The 22,636-nt window shown below is 39.9% G+C and overlaps 1 long non-coding RNA gene across 1 annotated transcript in view; it reads right to left on the bottom strand.

Annotated features, from left to right (window-relative positions):
* Positions 1 to 1,571: 1,571 nt before the first annotated feature.
* Positions 1,572 to 22,636, bottom strand: part of LOC129639587 (uncharacterized) — a 31,789-nt gene continuing 10,724 nt past the window's right edge. The window contains exons 3-4 of the long non-coding RNA XR_008708482.1: positions 3,923 to 3,965; positions 1,572 to 2,555 (exon numbers count right to left, since the gene is read on the bottom strand). This is a non-coding gene — a long non-coding RNA (uncharacterized LOC129639587). The remainder of the gene's footprint in view (positions 2,556 to 3,922; positions 3,966 to 22,636) is intronic.

Below are 22,636 nucleotides of genomic sequence, written 5' to 3'. Positions count from 1 at the left end.
ATGATCAAACAACTCCACTCACTATATATTTCAAATAATTTCCTACATCCACTCACTATATATTTCAAATAATTTCCTACACAGATCCAGAAGGAGACATGTATTAGAATGTTTATTATAATGTTATTTGTGGTGACAAGAAATTGGTTCCCATTTGGGGTCCATTACTGAAAATGGTATAGATATGTGTTAGTTGCAACATCATAAGAGTGTTATACAGAATTAGAAGCAACAAATTAGACAGCAAAATGGACTGACCTTAAAAACATAGTGCTCAATTTAAAAAAAGAAACAGAATGAGCTATAATATAGTACCACTCATGTAAATTAAAAATACCAGAATGCCAAAAAAGATATATTTTCAAGAATATATACAAATTAAATGATGTGTATTAAACATAGTTAACTTTGGTTGGGGAGTGAAGGAAAATGGGAGTACAGGATGGTGATAAAAGGAAAATTTTTTAAAGCAAGAAAGAAAAAATGCAAATAGCCAGGATCAGATACCAACTTAACCAAATTATCGAAGTTAACATCACCAGTAGTGGGACAAATTGACATAACGTGGCTTCTGATATGGTGCACCAAGGCCGCAATGTCACTTGTGTAGTATTCCTGCCGAACACACATAACTCAAATGTAAGCAGAAGGAACTATCAGAAAAATCCAAATTGAGGAACCATCTACAAAATAACAGGCTTGTACTCTTCAAAAGTGGCAAAGCCATGAAAGACAAAGGGGAGGCTGAGCAAGTGTCCTGACCTAAAGGAAACTAGAGACAGGACAACTAATCATGGCATCTTAGATTGGATCTCGAACCAGAAATAGGACAATGGTGAGATAAATTATGAAAGCTGAATAAGGTATCTGGTTATTTTATCATATTGATGTTATTTTACTGATTTTTATAACTGTAGTTACATGAGATATTAACACTTGGGAAATTGAAAAGGAGTATGTGAGTGTCTATATTTTTGAGATTTACATACCATAAAACTCATCCTTCAGTATATTTACAAAGTTGTGCAACCATTACTTGGACATGAATTTGAGAAGTTTCATCACTCCAAAGATAAACCCTCTACCCATTAGAAGTCACTCCCCACGCCCTTCTTCCTCTAGCCCCTGGCAACCATTCGCCTACTGTCCGTCTCTCTAAACTTGCCTGTTCTAGAAATTTCATACAATGGATTCATACAATATTCAGCTTGTTTTTTTTTTTTGAGGGGGGGCTTCTTTCACTTAGTGTAATGTTTTTAAGTTTCATTCAATATTGTAGCAGCTATCAGTACTTCATTTCTTTTTATGGCTGAATAATATTCCATTGTATGGATAGACCACCTTTTGTTGATCCATTCATCAGCTGATGGGCATTTGGGTTATTCCCATCTTTTGGCTATTATGAATAGGAATAGTGCTGCCATCAACGTGCGTTTATGTAAGTATCTGTCTTCAATTCTGCGTATGTACCTAGGAGTGGACAGGCTTGGTCATATGTATGGTGACTGTTTTAACTTTTTTGAGCATCTGTGAAACTTTTCCAAAACAGCTGCACCATTTTAAACTCCCACCAGCACTGTCTTTACATTTTTTAGACTTTCTTAAAGTGTGAAATTGTTTCAAAATGGAAAGTTAAAAATAATCATATAGTGGGTGCTATGCCTTCTCTAGGAAGAGCCAACATACCAATGTCCATCCTTTCTTGGGTCCCAGAGTAAAAGCTGAGAAAAAATGAGAAAACAAGTTCTTGGTTATTTGCACTTTTATTCTTGCTTTGGGGATCAATTTGATACTGGTCCATCAAACTTGAGAAGGAAATGAAAACTTAACCATGTAACTAGGGAGTTCTTCTTCACAATAGGCTCCACTGTCAACATTGTCTTGTTTAAGGATAGTTAAAGGGACTCAGAACATCATAAGTATAAGAGTGAAGAGAGGAGAAAGAAAACTGTCTCCTTGACAATTATAATTTAATAAACATAATCATGTGTCCCAGAGACTTTTCTCACTCTTCAAAGGCTGTCAAGTAGCTCAAGTAGAATGACTTTCTCTTAGCAGGGTACAAAGGCCAGTGACTTAGGTACAAAATAGACAATGGATTGGAAGTCAAAAGATACACACACATACACTATATTTTAAAAGCTCCAAGTCATTGACTTTATTTTTACTGATTCAGCACAGGGTGAAAAAAATACATTATATCATTACAATTGACTATTACATACAGACATTTATCTTTGTGTTCCTTATATTCACTTTCTGCTTTAAATCTGTTAACTTGTATTCATTTAAAATTCATATTTTCTTACTAAAAGTATCCAGTTCATCTAACCAAGGGTTAAAATTTATATTCCTTTATTACTGAGAATTTAATGGTTTATCTATTTTTTAACACTGAGAGATTTAAATTTATTTACCAGGAACAGACAAACAAAACATAATGGGAAAAAGTTTTCCAGAAGCTATTTCCAACATTCTTTTCTTCTTTTTCTCCTGAAAACTGGTGGTTTATCTTTACAAGTTCTTTTTCATTCCATAAGAAAGCTGTTCTTCTTCTGGTTTCATAAGAGATGGTGAATAGTGGCAAAAAAACAAAAACAAAAAATCCATTTTAGAGTTCACGTCAGAGAGCAAATGATGGGGTGGGATGTTGGGGCAGAGAGATACAGATTCTGGTGAGACTGAAAGTCATTCAAAAAAAATTATGGGGCTGTGGAAAAAGAACAGAAAGAAACTGGGCTCCCGCAGGTGGTCAAGAAGCCAAAACGAGGAGGAATGGTGAGGTAGCAGGGCAGAGTGATGAAGCCCATAAAGGCTATGCCTTCTGATAGTAAATGGGAATAGAAATCAAATACTACTGCTAATAACATGTAGGTGACCAATCCTTGAGAGCTGAGGCAGAGAGAAGGAAGGGTAGCATTACACCTGGTCTCTGGTTCACTGAGCTTCCCAGGCTGATGTGTGCCCATCTTGGTGAAATCATAACAAAATCATGTTTTGCTAAAACGATCAGCTTTCATGGGGTCCTTTCACTGCACTCTGTCCAATGATTAAGCCCAATGGCTTATGCTGCCTGCAAAAGTTAATCCAAAACAGTATAGGTGAAGCATTGATGAAAACAGCCATGAAGAACGTGTTTCCAGGTAGCCTGAAACCCAGCAGACAATGTAGCTGTTGCTCAACAAACACAGAAATCTACATTGTATGCCAGGTTCATGCCCTAGACCTGGATGTTGGGCCTGTAAGACTTCCCACATATGATTTCAATAGAATTGCCTGCTGCATTCAAGATTTCTGGCATTTATCTTCTCTAACAAAGGGAAAAGACAGCCACAAGTCACAAATGCTCTGCTGGGATGTATCTACTACAGGTGAAACTTTCTTAAAATAAAATTACCATGTTATTTTGAGAATGTTATTTAAAAGTCAAGAAAGGAAATGGATGGATGGATGGATGGATGGATGGATAAGCTAGATGGATAGGTAAGATAGGTAGTAGGTAGATGGATGATAGATAGATAGATTGATTTATAACCAAATGCTTGATAGTCTTGTGACCAAATGATGGAAGGACATGGGGGAGAGAGAAAAAAAGATCTATAAACAATCTATGGATAAACTATCCAGATTCCTCCCCTTTGTGGTGTTGAATTTCAAAAGACATTATCATTCATGAAAGCTTGATGGTTCCCACACTCCAGCTAATAAGGGAAGACTTAACAGTCACCCCAGAACTTAACTCTGTGTGTATACTTATGTATAAATCAAGGTAAAGCTTTATTATTGAGGACTTCTCAATAATCTCATTCAGGACACAGTAACTGAAGGTAGAAGATGCCATCAGAGACCCAGTAGCCAGATGTAGCTACTGATTACAAAAGACAGGATCTACACTGGCTACTGAGCCATTGAGGGTACCTACACATTCCAGCAGCTAGATGATATGCAGCCTTCAGGGTGGGGCTCTGTGGAAGGAAAGAGAAGAGATCAGTTCTGGAAACTTATGTGGAAATGGTATCAGGAGGTTTCAATTGCATATTTTCTTTATTGGCAGTCTGACTGACACTAATTCCACGCATGCAATTTAACAGTCTCTAGATTTATTTACTTACTCAACATATATTGAGTGATATTGAGGAAAGTGCCAGATAGTCTCTTAAGTGTTAGAGAGTCAGCAACAAACAAAATACAAGATGAAACTCCCTGCCCTTTTAGAGCAGGCATGATTGCTTGGGATGATACACTTGATTATGTGGCACGTTTTTGAAGTAAAATGTATATGTGTTTGTATGTAAATGTGAAATATTTACACATATAAAATGGAAAAATATACATATGCATATATGAAAAACAAATGAATTAATAAACAAAAACTCAATCCACCATTTCATTGTGGCCTTGGAGAATTTTCATTTGCCTTACAGCACTTTAATATACCAATGATGCACATACATACAATAAATTACAGGAAAAATCATATCATTTCCTCTATTATAGGATGATAGTTATTTCCACCAAACACCTAAAACACCAATGAAAACTGCAAAGAAGATACGTTACAAAGTATTCAAAGGAGCAGCTCACTAGTATGTCAGTTCCCAGCTTTCCTCCCATAATGAAAGAGTTACTCAGTAGTGTCCAATTCTTTGTGACCCCATGGGCTGTAGCCAGGGTCCTCTGTCCATGGGATTTCCCAGGTAAGAATACTGGAGTGGGTAGCCATCCCCTTCTCCAGGGGATCTTCCCGACCCAGGGATTGAACCCAAGTCTCCTGCATTGCAGGCAGATTCTTAACCATCTGAGCCACCAGAGAAGCCCCTCCTGCAATAATACCATGTAGGTTTAAACAGTTAGAGGACAGGTGTCCTCCTCATTGATTCATTCATTCATTCATTCATTCACCCCAGAAATGCCTACTCATTAATTTCTTCCAGGCACTGAGGATGTGACACTGAACCAAGATCCTGCATTCATGGTACTGAGAGCTGAATATTTAGGGTCAGGAAGACAAAAGAAACTCAACAGGTATGGATGATCATTTCCATAAAGTAAAGCAACAGAGCAAAGAGGAATGTTCAGAAGGTAGTCACAGAAAACCTCATTGTGGGTATGACATTTGAGCACATTCTTGAAAGAAAACTGTGTACACACCTGCAGTGAGATAACATCACAGAGAGAGGCAAGATTCAGAACAAAGGCCCTAAAGTGGGAAGAAGCCTGGTGTCTTGGGGAAGGTGTTCTTATATCAGCACATGACCACTGGTAGCCAATTATTATTTCCGACTTTTGGATTTTTATAGAAAGTAAATAACTGTGCAGCTTTGGTCCAAGTACACGTTTTAGAATCTAACCTTCTTATGAATTTAAAATGCTTTGGCTATCACTTGGAAAAGATTTAGGAAAGTTATCATCAACTGGAAAAAAGGCTATACTTAGAACTTTACATTAGTACAATTTGAGTGGACATGCAGCTAGATGCAAATATTTATTGCCTAAAAAAGGTAGCTTTAAAAAATGGAGAAGGCAATGGCACCCCCACTCCAGTACTCTTGCCTGGAAAATCCCATGGACGGAGGAGCCTGGTAGGCTGCACTCCATGGGGTCGCTAAGAGTTGGACACGACTGAGCGACTTCACTTTCACTTTTCACTTTCATGCATTGGAGAAGGAAATGGCAACCCACTCCAGTGTTCTTGCCTGGAGAATCCCAGGGACGGGGGAGCCTGGTGGGCTGCCGTCTCTGGGGTCACACAGAGTCGGACACGACTGAAGTGACTTAGCAGCTTAGCAGCAAAAATGTTAGGCAACATTGTAAATTAACTCTACTCCAATATAAAATAAAAATCAAAAAATAAAAAATGTGTTAGGTATAAGATGACTGGTTTTCTGAGAGCTCTAAATATGTCAGTTTCAAGGGAATGATTTAACTATATAATCACAGATGTCTAATTTTAAGAGCGAACCCACTTGCCAAGTTATAATGATAGTGTTTCACCAGGTGGTTAGCTCTTAGGAAAGAAGGATGGAATTTATAAAGTGAAGTAGGTTTTTGTTTTGATTGTTTTGTTTTCTTTTTAAATAAATTAAAAACAACTCCATCTATGAAGTATATTTTGTCATTACCTAAAAAGCCAGGGCATACATACCAAAGTAAGAAAAACAAATTGCTTGTACAAGTTTGGCTGAATCTTACCTTCAATATAAAATAAAGCATTTATAGAACACACTAACTTACATTTCATAAACCACTAAAACTAAATGTTAATAACTATCTTTATGAATAAGAAGACTAACAATTAAAATGAGGCAAGTTTGGTTAGTTTTAGCACCAAAATTCAAAGGATTATCTTTTATAAATTTTGGTGTATATTTAGATTAGAAGAATGGTATTTTTAATTCCCAAAGCTCACACTATTCTCCAAATCTTCCTAGGTCTAAAGAACTACAAAGTTAAGACAGTCTTTTCCCTCAACTTTTAAATTTATCTGGGTAATACAAAAAGGAAAAACTGTAGATAAAATTTTATGGTAGGCTACTCTATAGATTAGAAATGAAGTGAAGTGAAGTCACTCAGTTTGCGAACCCATGGTCTGCAGCCTGCCAGGCTCCTCTGTCCATGGAATTTTCCAGGCAAGAATACTCAAGTGGGTTGCCATTTCCTTATCCAGGGGATCTTCTCCCAACCCAGGGATCAAACCAGGATCTCCCACACTGAAGGCAGATGCTTTACTGTCTGAGCCACTAGGGAAGCTCTATAGATTAGTGTCTACTGCTAACCAATAATACACATTTTAAAGACTATTAAAATACAGGGACTAGAATATATAAGGAATATACTATAGCATAGACTATCAACCAATAATACATTTTATAAGTTTATGAATAAGTCAAACTAATAATGGCAAATTATACAATTCTATTATCTAAAATTAAGAAGACAACTAAACCCCAGGGATGAGTAACAGAACTATAACCAAGTTAGTCACTGTTCAAGTCCTATTCACAGTGCAAAAAAAATAAAACAAAGACAGTCATAAACAACAACCTATCCATCCTGGCTGAAGACCATTTATTGAGGTACACATAATGGGAAAGAGAGTTAAAAGGGAGGAAAAGACTTATTAAAAGTTAAGCCTGCCACCTGCTGTTGGAAAGCCTGCCTGGAACAGGGATAAAGACCATTTCTTGAAATGTTAACCTAGGATTTGAGACCAGGGGCAACCTGTAAATCCAACCAAGAGGTAGACACCCACTGATGTTTAATGCCAAGCTGACATTCTCATCAAAGTTTCCCTGGAAACGAATGAAATGCTGCTTCATGGGTTATTCAACAAAAAGAAGAATAGACTTCCCTGTTTTTTGAGGGATTATCTGGATGATTCTACTTTGCCTCCCCAAAGTATCCCTAAGTTTACAAATTACAATTTGGGGAAAGAAATTTTGACCCCAAGCACTGTATGTACAGGTAGTAAATGAAGAGGGATGAACAATTTCATAGCACTGCTAGAATATTAGCTTTACCAAGTCAAAAACTGTAAAGTTTGGCTCTAAGATGGTGGGGACCAATCCTCATCCATGATTTTTCACATATTTTAGCACATGCACTAACAGCTTTCTGGAACTAAATAGGAAGATAGTCAATTCAGTTCAGTTCAGTTCAGTTCAGTCGCTCAGTCGTGTCCGACTCTTTGTGACCCCATGAATCGCAGCACACCAGGCCCCCCTGTCCATCACCATCTCCCAGAGTTCATTCAAACTCATGTCCATCGAGTCAGTGATGCCATCCAGCCACCTCATCCTCTGTCGTCCCCTTTTCCTCCTGCCTCAATCCCTCCCAGCATCAGAGTCTTTTCCAATGAGTCAACTCTTTGCATGAGGTGGCCAAAGTACTGGAGTTTCAGCTTTAGCATCATTCCTTCCAAAGAACACCCAGGGCTGATCTCCTTTAGAATGGACTGGTTGGATCTCCTTGCACTCCAAGGGACTCTCAAGAGTCTTCTCCAACACCACAGTTCAAAAGCATCAATTCTTTGGTGCTCAGCTTTCTTCACAGTCCAACTCTCGCATCCATACATGACCACTGGAAAAACCACAGCCTTGACTAAACGGACCTTTGTTGGCAAAGTAATGTCTCTGCTTTTGAATATGCTATCTAGGTTGGTCATAACTTTCCTTCCAAGGAGTAAGCGTCTTTTAATTTCATGGCTGCAGTCACCATCTGCAGTGATTTTGGAGCCCCAGAAAATAAAGTCTGACACTGTTTCCACTGTTTCCCCATCTATTTCCCATGAGGTGATGGGACCAGATCCCATGATCTTCGTTTTCTGAATGTTGAGCTTTAAGCCAACTTTTTCACTCTCCTCTTTCACTTTCATTACCATGAGATCTACTCCATGGGAGGCAATTTTTGTTTACTTTTGAAGTAAACTCTGTTCGAGTAACATACTGGAGTGTGCTTTGTCACTCGAACAGAGTTACTCGAACAGAGTTTACTTCAAAAGTAAACAAAAATTGCCTCCCATGGATTAGATCCCGTGGTAAGTGTTCTTACCACTCATACATTTAAAAAAGACAGAAGGCAGCTATGTTAGGTGTTAGATACGTCTCTTACCTGGATTGTGGTGATGGTAATGGGTGTTTGCATATGTAAACTCATCAAGCTGCATGCATTACGTATGTGTGGTTCTCTGTATATCAATGAAGCTGTTTACAAAAAACAGACAAACTGCCTCCCACGTGGTTAAGAACAAAAAGTCAAATTAACTCTAACTGTAACCCAGGAAAGAAAGGCACAGGGTGAAACTACGCCTGAGGAAAATCCCAACCTTTTAAATACAGGTGTCTAATTAAAGTATGTTTTTGTGAACTCGAATTCCTTTTGTGTTACATTTGAGGACTGAAGCCAGGGTCTCACCATAACCAGCACATGGTTGCAGCCCGTCCAAGTCTTGCATACCTGAGGTCTTGTGACTACACCGACCAAAAACATTTAGACCAGCTGATGGTCACTTGATTTTCATATCTCTTATTTAGTAAATTGCTCAGCAAGTCAACTTGGCGATTGCAGTGAACATTTTCTGATGTTCCTGCTCAAGACATAAAAAAATTCCCTGCCAGATAATTCTAGTCTGAACAGGCCTGTTCTGGCACGAGATCCTAAAACAAGCTTCTAAAGATGAAACCACTCACAGCCCATAAAGACAGACTCAGACGAGTTTTTTAAAAATAATATTTAGCAATTAGGCACATGCCTTTAATCCTTCTCAACGAAAACCAAATTCTTTTAAACAACCATTCGATGAAAACATAAATCATTTTACTCATTAGAAGCACTCAGAGGAAAAGAATAGTTTTCACCAAAGTAACTGCCTTTTTAAGGACAAGTTCCAGAAATTAATTGCTCTAAAGCCATGTGCAAATATCTCTCTCTTTGTCACTCTCCCTCTCTTTGAAAGAAACTTCTAAATTCTCTTCATACAATTGTTGGTGGGGTGCAATAATGGTGAGGAATTCTTACCGCTGAAAAAAAAAAGGAAGTTAAATAATTTGCACCCTATCAATGGTAAGTTAAAAAAAACAGTATCGAAGTAAGGTGACTGTTTTCTGAACCTGTAAATAATAGAGAAAAGTTCTCTTGTTTTTCAGAATCCCTGACAGAGACTTTTAATCATAATTAACTCATCACTATTCTATACCATTACTGGAGTCTTCCTAAATTTGCCCTCATTTCTAAGCCTTGTGATATTTTATAAAGGCATCAATATCACATATACCTAATAATTCATTTATAATCAAATCTCCACCAAGCCTCTGCTTTCACCATTATACAGAACTCCTTTTGCCACGGAAGTTCTCATGGCACAAAATTCTTCATTTGGTCTTCCTTGACCATTCCCATCAAGTTTCACTCAGTTCAGATGGAGTAAGGAGAAGCAAATCCTTGACCTCTGCATACTGCTTGCCCAGCTCCTCTTCTCCCTCCGCTGGCCCAGCTCAAAGAGATTCTCGAAGAGTCTAGAAGAATTCTAAAAGGCTTTCCTGGAGTCTTCTGCAAAGTTAGCTACATGTTACTCAGGGCCAGCTCCCTCATCACTCAGTCTGTGTCTCAGGCAGAAACACAAGCCAAATGGTTCCTTATTTATTTAGAAATATGTTTCCTCATTAGAATATGAGTTCTATGAGGGTAATACTTCTGAGATTCTGAAGTATTAGCAGATGCACTGGATTATAGTCATCTTTCAATAAATATTTGTCAAATAAAGAAATCCGAGTGAAATGTCTGGCACCTGTACTGATGCGATTCAAAAAACAAAAGGAGACCATCTTCATTTCAGGAAAACTCTTCTATTTCTTTATCCTTTAAACATCATTCACTTCCTAACTTAGTTTTATGGTACTTTTCTATAATATTTGTGGGTGCCTATAGGATCTAGCTCTTTGTAAAGGAGGATATTTTCTGAAGAGAAGTGTGAACTAGTGAAGGGTGTGCCTCAAGGTGCATGTTTCTATACAATCCCTTGTGTTTGTGTTAGTTGCTCAGTTGGGTCTGACTCCTGTAACCCTGGACAGGGTCCTCTGTCCATGGACTTCTCCAGGCAAGAATACTGGAGTGGGTTGCCATTCCCTTCTCCAGAGGATCTTCCCCACCCAGGGACCAAACCCAGGTCTCCTGTATTGCAGGCAGATTGTTTACCATCTGAGCCCCCAGAGAAGCCACAACCTCTTGTAGCACAAGAATAACCTTGTAGCACAGAAGAGTCCTTGGGGCTCAGGAATGCTATTCTGTCTTCATTCCATAGGACAAGCAAACTCCGATGAAATGGAAAAATTGAGACAATTGAATAGGTAATGGCAGAGGATGGGAGAAGAGGATAGAAGGAAGAACAAAGGGAACATCCAGAGGTGTCAATTTCTTTTGCTTGTGAAGGCTATGAAATGACGTATACTGTTAGCAAATGAAGCCTCTTTCAAAAATCATACATGTCTATCAGCAGCTAACACTGAGCTTCGATTATTATGAGGTGTATGGTGGCACGTTGATTTTTAAAATTATGTGGTTTGTATAAATGGTTCATACCACAAAGGAAGAGAAGGGGAGACAGATAAGTGTGAAGATGTGGAAGGGCTAATACAAATGATTAGAAAATGGTGGAGTGCAACTAGAGATTATCATGCTAAGTGAAGTCAGTCAGAAAAAGACAAAAACCATATGGTATCATTTATATGTGGAATCTAAAATATGACACAAATGAACCTATCTACGAAACAGAAACAGACTCACAGACATAGAGAACAGGGGGAGAGGGGAATGGAGAGACTGGGAGTTTGGGATTAGCAGATGCAAACTACTATACATAGAATCCACAAACAACAAGGTCCTACTGTGTAGCACAGGGAACTATATTCAATATCCTGAGATAAACCATAATGGAAAGGAGTATTAAAAAGAATGTATATATGTATAACTGAGTCACCTTGCTGTACAGCAGAAATTAACACAACACTATAAATCTGTTATACTTCAATTAGAAAAAATAAATAAAAAAATATTTTTTAAAATCCAATGTGTTGACCAAAAAAAGAAAGAAAGAAAGAAAATAGGAGGAAGACTAAATGTACCATATATCACACTGATACTATCTAATGACCAAGCAGCTTACAACACCCAGGAGACATTCAGCAAAAAAGAACAGGATGAAAATGTGAATGCTACTTGTGCAACAAAGAGAAAATGGGAACGTGCAGATTTATAAAGACTGCTTTGATATGTGTTAAATAAAGGAAAAGGGAGTAATTGGCTATTTTCAAACTTCTAGAGAAGGGAAGAAAGATAGCTGTATAAAGTCCAAACCTACACTTCAAGTATTTGCTCAGAGTGGTCACCACCCAGTATGACCAGTTTCTCCAACTGGTGGTTAGGAAACCAAAAGTGCTTCAGTGGTAATAACTCAGTACAAACAAAGGGCCTATAAAAGTCTTGCTGACAACATTTTTTCTCCCCCATTCTTCTCTTCTTATCAGTTGATGCTCCATGAAGGGTTTTTGTCAGGGCCTTTGACAGTATTGTAGAGCAAATGAAGGTGTTCAGAGAAACACTGTCGATCTAATTAAAAGTCAGATCAAAAAAATAACAGAGGAAAATATCAACAGATCAAGCTCTCAGATGACAATTGGAGTTGGATTTTTTGAGATGGTCACAGAAATAGTCTGGAGCGGAAGAAGACAAAGGGATACCAAAGAAGTAGGGCCACTGAGAGGAAACAGACATAGAGGAAAGATGTAGGTCAATACAGCTAAAAGATGGGTAAAGGAGAAGCCCAACACTGACCTACAACACTGAGACACCAATCAATGGGACAACAGCTTCATAGGCGTCCTTGATGAACTAGGTAGAAGAGGAAGTTTATCAGATGGAGAAAACCGGAAGGATTCAGGAGGAGTGACTCTCAGGCGTTTTTCTTTTTCTTTTTTTTTTTAAAAAAAAGAAAAGGTGAGCATCTGGAGTCCAAGAGAAAGGGAAGATTATTTATAGGCCTGGGCAAAGTCAAGCAATGACGGAAGGAAGTCTTTCTTCCTGTGTCGGGTGGAGAGAGCAACAGTGGCAAACTTTATTGCTAGGTTGAAAGGGGAAATAACAGAAACAAAACTACTGTTTATATTGATGGTAAGTAACGCAGGGGGAATCTGGTTCCTTTTTCTATGAGTGGAGAAAGAGACCAGGAGAGGTACTTAGCACGGAAGGGTAGTACAGCTTTGAAAGGACTGCTCAAAGAGGACACGAGAATGTGTGTATGTTGTGGGGTACCGGGGACATGGTAATCTGGGTAAGTATAGGTGGCGATGTGCTATAGAAGTCATTTTCAGTCAAAAAGGAATAGCAAAGGCCTCTCATTTAGAGAAGAGGTGGGGTAAAAGGAGCTCAGAAATGAAGGGAAACCCTTGAGGTCTAATGAGAACACACTAGATGCAACATGGCAATTCTAAAAGAGTGGTCAACCTCAGAGTCCGATGAGCAATCCAAACCACAAGCCCAAGCTTTCCTGGAGTGTCTAGCCTGTAGCTATATATCCTATGGACATGTTGTTGTTGTTGTTTAGTCACTAAGTTGTGTCCAACTATTTTGTGACCCCATGGACTGTAGCCTACCAAGCTCCTCTGTCCCTGGGATTCTCCAGGCAAGAATACTGGAGTGGGTTGCCATTCCCTTCTCCAGGGGATTTTCCTGACCCAGGGATCGAACCCTCATCTCCTGCATTGCAGGCAGATTCTTTACCACTGAGCCACCTGAGAAGCACCACATACATACTACAAGCCAGAAATGAACCCCATTTACTTGTTCCCTTTCCTGACTCCATGTCCCTAGCCCCGTGTTCATTCTCCTGCCTCCCATTCCTTGCTGGTAGGCCATAGCATTGAACTCATTCAAATTTCTCGCTGAAAATTGCTATTCATTCTGACACTCTCTTTTAAGTCCTAGTCTGATTATTGTACTTTCTATAGTCTGGGGAACAAACTGTAAAAGAATACATCCATATCACGATAATCTTTTTCATGCTGATAATTAAAGTCATCCTACTACTGGGAACACTAAAAGTTAATGCAAACCCTATGCTGATAGAAGAGAATTGTTAGGTACATACATCACCACTTTTCTTTCATGTCTGTTCCTATGGAAGCCAGGATGGGCCACGGAATTAGGGATGAAATAAATGGAGGGACTTAAAAGGGCAGAATCTAGAGGATTTGGTGAAAAAAATTAGAACAAAAAAGGTATTTCCTGGATTGAGTTTCATTATTAGACAAAACCTTACAGTCTTTGTGTGCTCTTTTATCTCCAGTTTTTCTAAGGTTAAATGAACCTCAATGAATTTTAAAATCATGAATAGAAAATTGAGAAACTAGAATTCTCGAGACTCAGTCAAGAAAACATGTCTATGTTTTGTTTTAGATATGCCAGTAGGGACAGTCAGAAAACTCTTAAGAAAATTGTCATTTTACCAATATATCAAATAACAGGTTACAAAACAGCATTACTCAAAGTGTGTTCTTTGGAGTATTAAACCAAGAGATGATTCACAAAAACCCCCAGAGTTCCTGGAATCAGATTTGGGAAATGTTGATGTACCATATGCCCCTTCTTGAAGTTTCGATACTAACATGAAAGGTTCTGAAAAGTCCTACCAGAAAGGAACCTATTTAATGTTGTTCAACCCAGTTTTCCTGAACTTATTGGACCACAGAATTTTTTTCCCGATCTCCTGAAAATCTGTTTTGTGAAATGCCATCCAAGACAGTACTAAAGCCTATATTGGTTGCCTCACAGTTTATCACTGGCTTCCCCAGAGGCTCAGCAGTAAAGAATCTGTCTACAATGCAGGAGACGTGGGTTCAATCCTTGGGTTGGGAAGATACCTGGAGGAGGGTATAGCACCCACCCCAGTATTCTTGCCTGGGAAATCCCATGGGCAGAGAACCCAGTGGGCTACGGTCCATGGGGTTGCAAAGAGTCAGACACGACTGAAGCGACTGAGCACGCATGCACACAATTTATCACTTACTCTGGGGAGAAGTCTGTCAAGAATTGTGCCAAGGCAGCTGCTCCCAAACCAGGAATATGAAAAGGAAGAGGGATACTGAAGAGAGAGGGCCACTGAAAGTGACAGAGAGCAAGGAGAGATGTCAGTCAACACAAACAAGGGGAAAGGGGGTACCAGGCATGTGCCAACCTTCCTGGCTAAGTCAACCCTCATGTGCTGTATACTTAGTCACTCAGTCGTGTCCAGCTCTTTGTGACCCCATGGACTGTAGCCTGCCTGCCTTTAGCTCTGTATTGTCTCCTTTCAAAGCTACCAGTTTCTGTGGCTGGGACAAAAAGAATGCTTTTTGAGACCTTGGAAAGAAGAATTTAAAATTAAAGTAATCCAGTGTACCAGATTTCATTTATTATGAAACATGGCAATCTGGATGGAAGGCATGGTGCAAATAAAGGAATTAAGCTCTTGTGTTTCCCTGATAGTTTTACAAAGCCACTTGCTCAGTACTGTGTCCTCAGTAATCAGGCCAGATGAAGGCAATCACGTAGTAAACGTCAACACCCGCTGTGTGTACAGTACTGTCTGACTATCACAGCTCTTTCACATCTGAGTCTTTGACTCTTATAACAACCTTGTGAGGCCAGTGACTGTGTTATTATCTATTTATAGATAGGGAAACAGGATTAGATGGGATCACAGCCATGAACACCTCATATACAAATAGATGGGACTCTCCTAACTGCCTGACAAATTGATGAGCAAAAAGTCCTGGCCAAATACTCAAAGACATGAGTTTGGGAAAGCAGCAAAGTGCCACGGGGAGAATGGTGACCTCGGCCTAAGAAGATGGGGGCTCTGTGATCCAGGTAAACAGCTTGGCTTCATTGGGTCTCAGTATGCCTCCCAAGCAAATGGGGATAATACTTATCCTCCCCATAATGGGATTATTGCGATGACCCCAAAAAATGAAATTTATGAAAGTACTTTACAGATTTTCATGCATGATGCAGATAGAAGAGATTTTATGTCTCTCACAAAGGTAGAATACGAAGGTAGCACTTTCCTGTCTTCACAATCTGAACCCTGCTTCCGATGCTTTAGCCCTCATCATAAAGTGAGTGCTATAGTACTTGTGTTTAAGTCCAAATGCTGATAAACCAAACATGCAGCTGTCCCCACAGGGCTGGACCAGATACCTTCTGAACCACTTCTTTCAATACCTTGTAAACAGGAGGAACTAAAGCGATGGCAACTATTATGTTCACAGTTTAACTTTGGTTTCTCATCTGTACTAAAAGGTTGTATTTCTATACCCAAATCATTAAAACTTCATCAGTTTTTTTTCCTCCTAAGAGATGCCAAGTTTTTATTTTACCAAGTAAGGGGCATCTTTAAATCCCTCCATAAAGATTGCTCTTTTTAATTGAGGAAGAATTAGCACACAATAAACTGCACATATTTAAAGCATACAATTTGGTAAGTTTTGGTATATATCTACACTCATGAAATGATCTCCATCATCAAGAGACTGAAATTATCCACCAGCCTCAAAGTTTCTTTGCGTCCTTTTGTAATCACTCCCACTTGCCCCCACCAACTCCCCTACTCTAATCAACTACTGATCTGTGTTGTCATTAGAGATTGCTTTGCACGTTCTAGAATTTTATATACATGGAATTACGCAGTATGTACTTCCTTGGGGGCTCTGTTTGTCTCATTTCTCAGTCTACTTTTCTCGTGTGAGGTCATTTGTGTTGTTCACTATATCAATAGCTCACTTCTTTCATTATTGAGTATAATCTACCATACAGATATACCACAATTGGTTGATCCATTCATCTGCTGGTGTATGTTAAGGTTGTTTCCAGTTTTAGCCATTATTTATAAAACTGCTGTAAACATTCATGTGCAAGTCTTCATAGAGACATATTCTTTATTTTTTCTATGAGTAGAATATCTGGATGGAATGGTAGGTGTATGTTTAACCTTTTAAGAAATTATCAAACTGTCTTCTAAGACTTTTGTACAGTTTTACATTTTGACCTACATGTATTATAAGGATTCTAGATCCTCCAAAACCTTGCCAAGACTCGGTATGATCAGCCTTTTTAACTGCAGCCATTCAAACAGGTGTGTAGTATCTCATTTTCTTCATTTGCAAGTTCCTAATGACTAATGCTGAAACTCCACAACTTTGGCCACCTAATGCGAAGAGCTGACTCATTTGAAAAGACCCTGATGTTGTGAAAGGCGGGAGGAGAAGGGGATGACAGAAGATGAGACGGTTGGATGGCATCACCGGCTCAATGGACATGAGTTTGGGTAAACTCCGGGAGTTGGTGATGGACAGGGAGGCCTGGCGTGCTGCGGTTCATGCAGTTGCAAAGAGTTGGACATGACTGAGCGACTGAACTGAACTGAACTGAATGACTAATGCAACATTTCATGCAATGACTAATGAACTAATGACTAATAAATATTTCATGCAAAGATGGGCTCAATAAAGGACAGAAATGGTATGGACCTAACAGAAGCAGAAGATATTAAGAGAGGTGGCAAGAATACACAGAAGAATTGTACAAAAAAGATCTTCATGACCCAGATAATCACGATGGTGTCATCACTCACCTAGAGCCAGACATCCTGGAATGTGAAGTCAAGTGGGCCTTAGGAAGCATCACTATGAACAAAGCTAGTGGAGGTGATGGAATTCCTATTGAACTATTTCAAATCCTAAAAGATGATGCTGTGAAAGTGCTGCACTCAATATGCCAGCAAATTTGGAAAACTCAGCAGTGGCCACAGGACTGGGAAAGGTCAGTTTTCATTCCAATCCCAAAGAAAGGCAATGCCAAAGAATGTTCAAACTACCGCACAATTGCACTCATCTCACACGCTAGTAAAGTAATGCTTAAAATTCTCCAAGCCAGGTTTCAGCAATACGTGAACCATGAACCTCCAGATGTTCAAGCTGGTTTTAGAAAAGGCAGAGGAACCAGAGATCAAATTGCCAACATCTGCTAGATCATCAAAAAAGCAAGAGAGTTCCAGAAAAACATCTCTTTCTGCTTTATTGACTATGCCAAAGCCTCTGACTGTGTGGATCACAATAAACTGTGGAAAATTCTGAAAGAGATGGGAATACCAGACCACCTGACCTGCCTCTTGAGAAACCTGTATGCAGGTCTAGAAGCAACAGAACTGGACATGGAACAACAGACTGGTTTCAAGTAGGAAAAGGAGTATGTCAAGGCTGTATATTGTCACCCTGCTTATTTAACTTATATGCAGAGTACATCATGAGAAACGCTGGGCTGGAGGAAGCACAAGCTGGAATCAAGATTGTAGGGAGAAATATCAGTAACTTCAGATATGCAGATGACACCACCCTTATGGCAGAAAGTGAAGAAGAACTAAAGAGCCTCTTGATGAAAGTGAAAGAGGAGAGTGAAAAAGTTGGCTTAAAGCTCAACATTCAGAAAACTAAGATCATGGCATCCAGCCCCATCACTTCATGGCAAATAGATGGGGAAACAGTGGAAACAGTGGCTGACTTTATTTCTTCCGGCTCCAAAATCACTGCAGATGGTGATTGCAGCCATGAAATTAAAATAAAGACGCTTACTCCTTGGAAGGAAAGTTATGACCAACCTAGACAGCATATTAAAAAGCAGAGACATTACTTTGTCAACAAAGGTCCGTCTAGTCAAAGCTTTGGTTTTTCCAGTAGTAATGTTGGATGTTAAGTGTTGGACTATAAAGAAAGCTGAAGGCTGAAGAACTGATGCTTTTGAACTATGGTGTTGGAGAAGACTCTTGAGAGTCCCATGGACTGCAAGAAGATCCAACCAGTCCATCCTAAAGGAGATCAGTCCTGGGTGTTCATTGGAAGGACAGATGTTGAAGCTGAAACTCCAATAATTTGGCCACCTGATGCAAAGAGCTGACTCACTGGAAAAGACCCTGATGCTAGGAAAGATTGAGGGCAGGAGGAGAAGGGGACGACAGAAGATGAGATGGTTGGATGGCATCACCGACTCAATGGACATGAGTTTGGGTAAACTCCCTGAGTTGGTGATGGACAGGGAGGCCTGGCGTGCTGTGGTTCATGGGGCTGCAAAGAGTCGGACAGGACTGAGTGACTGAACCAAACAACTGAATGACTAATGCACGCAGGTAGCATGGCCGAACAATCTAAAGTGCTGGATTTAGGCTCCAGTCTCTTCAGAGGTTATTTTTTGGGGCTTCCCTCGTGGCTCAGTTGGTCAAGAATCTGCCTTCAATATGGGAAACCAGGGTTCAATCTCTGGGTTGGGAAGATCCCCTTGAGGAGGGCATGGCAACCCACTCCAGTATTCTTGCCTGGAGAACCCCCATGGACAGAGGAGCCTTGGTGGACTACAGTCCATGGGGTTGCTAACAGTCAGACACGACTGAGTGACTAAGCACAGCACAGTGACTAATGATGCTGAATGTCTTTTCATGTGTTATTTGTCATTTTTGTATCTTCTTTAGTGAAGTGTTTGTTTGAGCCATTTGCCCATTTTTTCTACGTTGTTTGTTTCCTTATTATTAAAAACTCCAGTTTTGTTTTGTTTTTTTACAGTTGGTACAAGATTGGTAACTAAGAATTCAATCAAAATTTTACATAGTTCATGGGTACCCAAGAGAGTAAAAACTTCACAATGATTACTTCCTAAAGCCTATGCTGAAGTAAAACATTCTCTAAATGTTAGGGCAAACTTGAAATTCTTCTAAAGCTTGAAAAGAACTTAATTATTCTTTTAATCAGTATTGCTGCTAAGTCTACACAGGTTCAACTTAGTAAAAAAAAAAAAATTGCATTTCCATGTACTCTACTAGTACCCAAACCATCTTAGTTCTTCCTTCGTACATTAGCTGAAAATCACCAAATTTTGTCTTGAAGCCACATTTCATACTTTGTACTAATTATGTTCTAATATCATAAGATTCTACTTTTCAGAAATAATGTTTTTATGTCAAATGTGTGCCTACATTCAAAAAGTGACAAAGACCAAAACCTCTGTCACACTATGCCAGCAGCCACAGCTGAAATGTAATTTGCAAGCATGAAGATGAATTCTCCTTTAAGGTCTGTAGAACAGGCTAGATTTGAGGGCTGCTACCGGCTTTCCTTTGAGGAAAAGCAAGCCCAATTCTGCTGTGCAGGGCATCGGTTCGCAGCTCAATTGTTACAGTTGATGTGGGTTTCCTTTTAGATGCCTGGAAAATGACTCTGCTGACCACATCCACATTCTGAAATACTTTTTGAGAACTTGTAACCAAACTGCAGGAACTGACTCATTTTGCAGTGCCCAGCTACCACACAATCGTACCAGAATAGACTCCAGTCAAAAGCAGAAATAGGGAGGTCTCAGAACACAGGCAACAAATTGTCTCTTTACATGGGGGGAGAGAGGGGGAAATCCCAGGGCACATGGGATGAAATGGCTCAAGCCCTAGGAGACCATCAAGATGGCCTGAGGGGAAAGACTAAACAAAACTTATGACTTCGTGGGCAATATAGGTGTTACCCGCAAAGCTTAAAGTCAGAGGCTGGTGAAAAAAGGACCTGAATGTCTAGCTCTCTATAGTGCACCTAGAAAGTAGATTCAGTTAAGAGAGATATGTGCGGGAGAATCTGCAGGAAGATAGTGTCTTGAATGCCCATTCTGGAATTCCTTGCTCAGGAAGTTAGGAGCCTGCCCCTCGTCTCTAAGTAGATGAGCAGGAATGGAATCCTAGCAGGGATGCCAGAAAGAAGTCAGGCCAGGGCCCAAGGACACCAGCGCTTAGGACCAGAGATTTGCTGGTACTCTAAGGTTCCCCTCCATCCTTCGTTATTTATTTCTACTTCTTTCTCTCTCAGCTCCCAATGTGGTCCATCCAACTGGGTCAGCTTCCTCGTGATCTGCGAATTCTCACTCCCTCTCTCACTGCAGTTCCTACTTAATGGGCAGGATGGAAAGGAGCACACTAGGCCCTCCTCCACAAAACACTCTATGTTCCCAAATTACTGACTTCTCCTCCCCACAAGGGAAACTGTCATTCTCTCAGTCAGTTTAAGCCAGAGGCAGTAAGGAAATCCAGTCCAGTTGAACTAAACTATAAATGACAGTAACTCTTTCCTGCAGGTGGGTCCTTGGCTACAAGAATACGAATGATAACCTAGACGCATAACTAACTAGTAGGGCTAGGGGATAAAATTTAGATGTGAAATCTCAGGTGGTGTAAAGTAAGATAAACCTGGACAATACCTCCAAATAGCTACCAAGTGCATCTGCTAAGCCCTGGGAGTTATCAGGCCTGGTGACATGGTCCAATGTTGATAAGGCGACCTCTATACATACTTTATGTCTCATCTCACTTCACGCCTCTTAACATATACAGTCCCAGAAAACAGAAATTGTGTCTACCTTATGCGAAAGGTAGAACTTTAGTATCAGATGATGAAAATAAAAGAATGACAAGCGGATGCAACTCATTTACAGCAGTCAACACTATTTTAAAGAAACTACAAGTGTTTTTAACACAAATTTAAAGAAAAAAATGTAGACAGAATCCCCTTCTTCTCAACTGGTCAACTGGTATGATTTTCCCACAATCCCTTTCTGTCTCCAATTGTAAAATGAACACGTGTGACATGACTTTTTAACCTAAGTCAAACGGTAAATTTTCATATAGATTTCTAAGAGGTAAACTATCAATTGGTTGAACTGAAAACTAGGAGCTATATATAAAAATCACTTTGAAGGTAGAATTCATTAAAAACCACACAGTTCAAAAGTCTAAACTATTTATCACTGAGTGAAAAATCAGCAAAGATAGGTCCCTTGGAAAAGTGAGTTTGGGCTAAGTGTAAATGGAATTGAAACATCTCACTGCTAGAAAACTGAATACTCCATGCCTCTGAGGAATAGATGTGACAGGAAAAAATTACCCACTTTTGGATCTTTAGCTGATAAGAGGTTGATAGCTCAACTTTATCTTTCTTTACAAGGTTTTCATATCATCATAACTTAAATGACAAAAGTAGCATTTCCCAAAAGAGTGCCCTACACAACTTCTACACACTCTGGTTATGAGGCACAAGGCTAGACTCTCCAGGATCTTTACAGAAGTCACCTGTCCCTTTGGAACACCATCTTCCTTCTCTTCAGTTACCATTTCCTATCTGGTAGCTTCCCAAGTGGCTTAGTGGTAAAGAATCCACCTGCCAAGCAGGAGACGTGGGTTCAATTCCTGGGTCAGAAAGATCCCCTGGGGAAGGGAATGGCAACCTACTCCAGTATTCTTGCCTGGGAAACTCATGGACAGAGGTAACCCAGTGGGCTACCGTCCATGGGGTCGCAGAGTCAGACACGACTCAGCAACTAAACAACAAGAACAACTTTCTCGCAGCTTCTTACTACAGCCAACGGGGCCCTACGTGATCTGCAACTTACTACCTCCCACTCCTCATCTACTACTTTCCCCCTTGCTTGCTGCTCCACACTGACCTCTTTATTGTCCTTTGAACACACCAAGCTTGCGCCCTCCTCCAATGCAACAGTTTTGTTTTCTCTGCCTAGAATCCTCTTCTCCCAGATTCACACATGGCTGTCTCCTCGCTTCCCACAGATAAGTCTGCACAAATATTGCAACATCAGAAAGAACTTTCCTGTCAGCTCTGGATAAAGTAGCTCTTCCTTAGACTCCTGGGTACTCTCTATCTGTTGGAGCAAGCTTTGTTTTTTCTCTCTAGCACCTTTTAACGCCTGGCATCTACTTATTTGTTCAATCACTGTCAGCCTGCCCCATCCATGCAATCAGGGAGCTTGTTCACTGCTATATTCCCAGACCAGGAACACCATCTGATATATAGTAGGTGTGCAATACATTTTGGTAAAATGAACGTTTCCCACCTGACAGCTTTGTCAACTGTTCTGCTACAAGCCTTACAGGGTCTGGTTGGCACCTGGGGCCATTTTTGTTAACATCTTACCAAATACCCCATACTTCAAGGACCAGGTGGATAGGAGCTATAGGAAAGTTTTTTTCCCAGCCTGAAGAGAAATTGTGCAGAGGTTGTGGGAGAAAGAA

This window comes from Bubalus kerabau, chromosome X, assembly GCF_029407905.1.
Source record: "Bubalus kerabau isolate K-KA32 ecotype Philippines breed swamp buffalo chromosome X, PCC_UOA_SB_1v2, whole genome shotgun sequence".
Taxonomy (NCBI): domain Eukaryota; kingdom Metazoa; phylum Chordata; class Mammalia; order Artiodactyla; family Bovidae; genus Bubalus; species Bubalus kerabau.
Note: the sequence above shows the minus strand (reverse complement) of the source record. Positions and strands in the feature narration are given on the sequence as shown.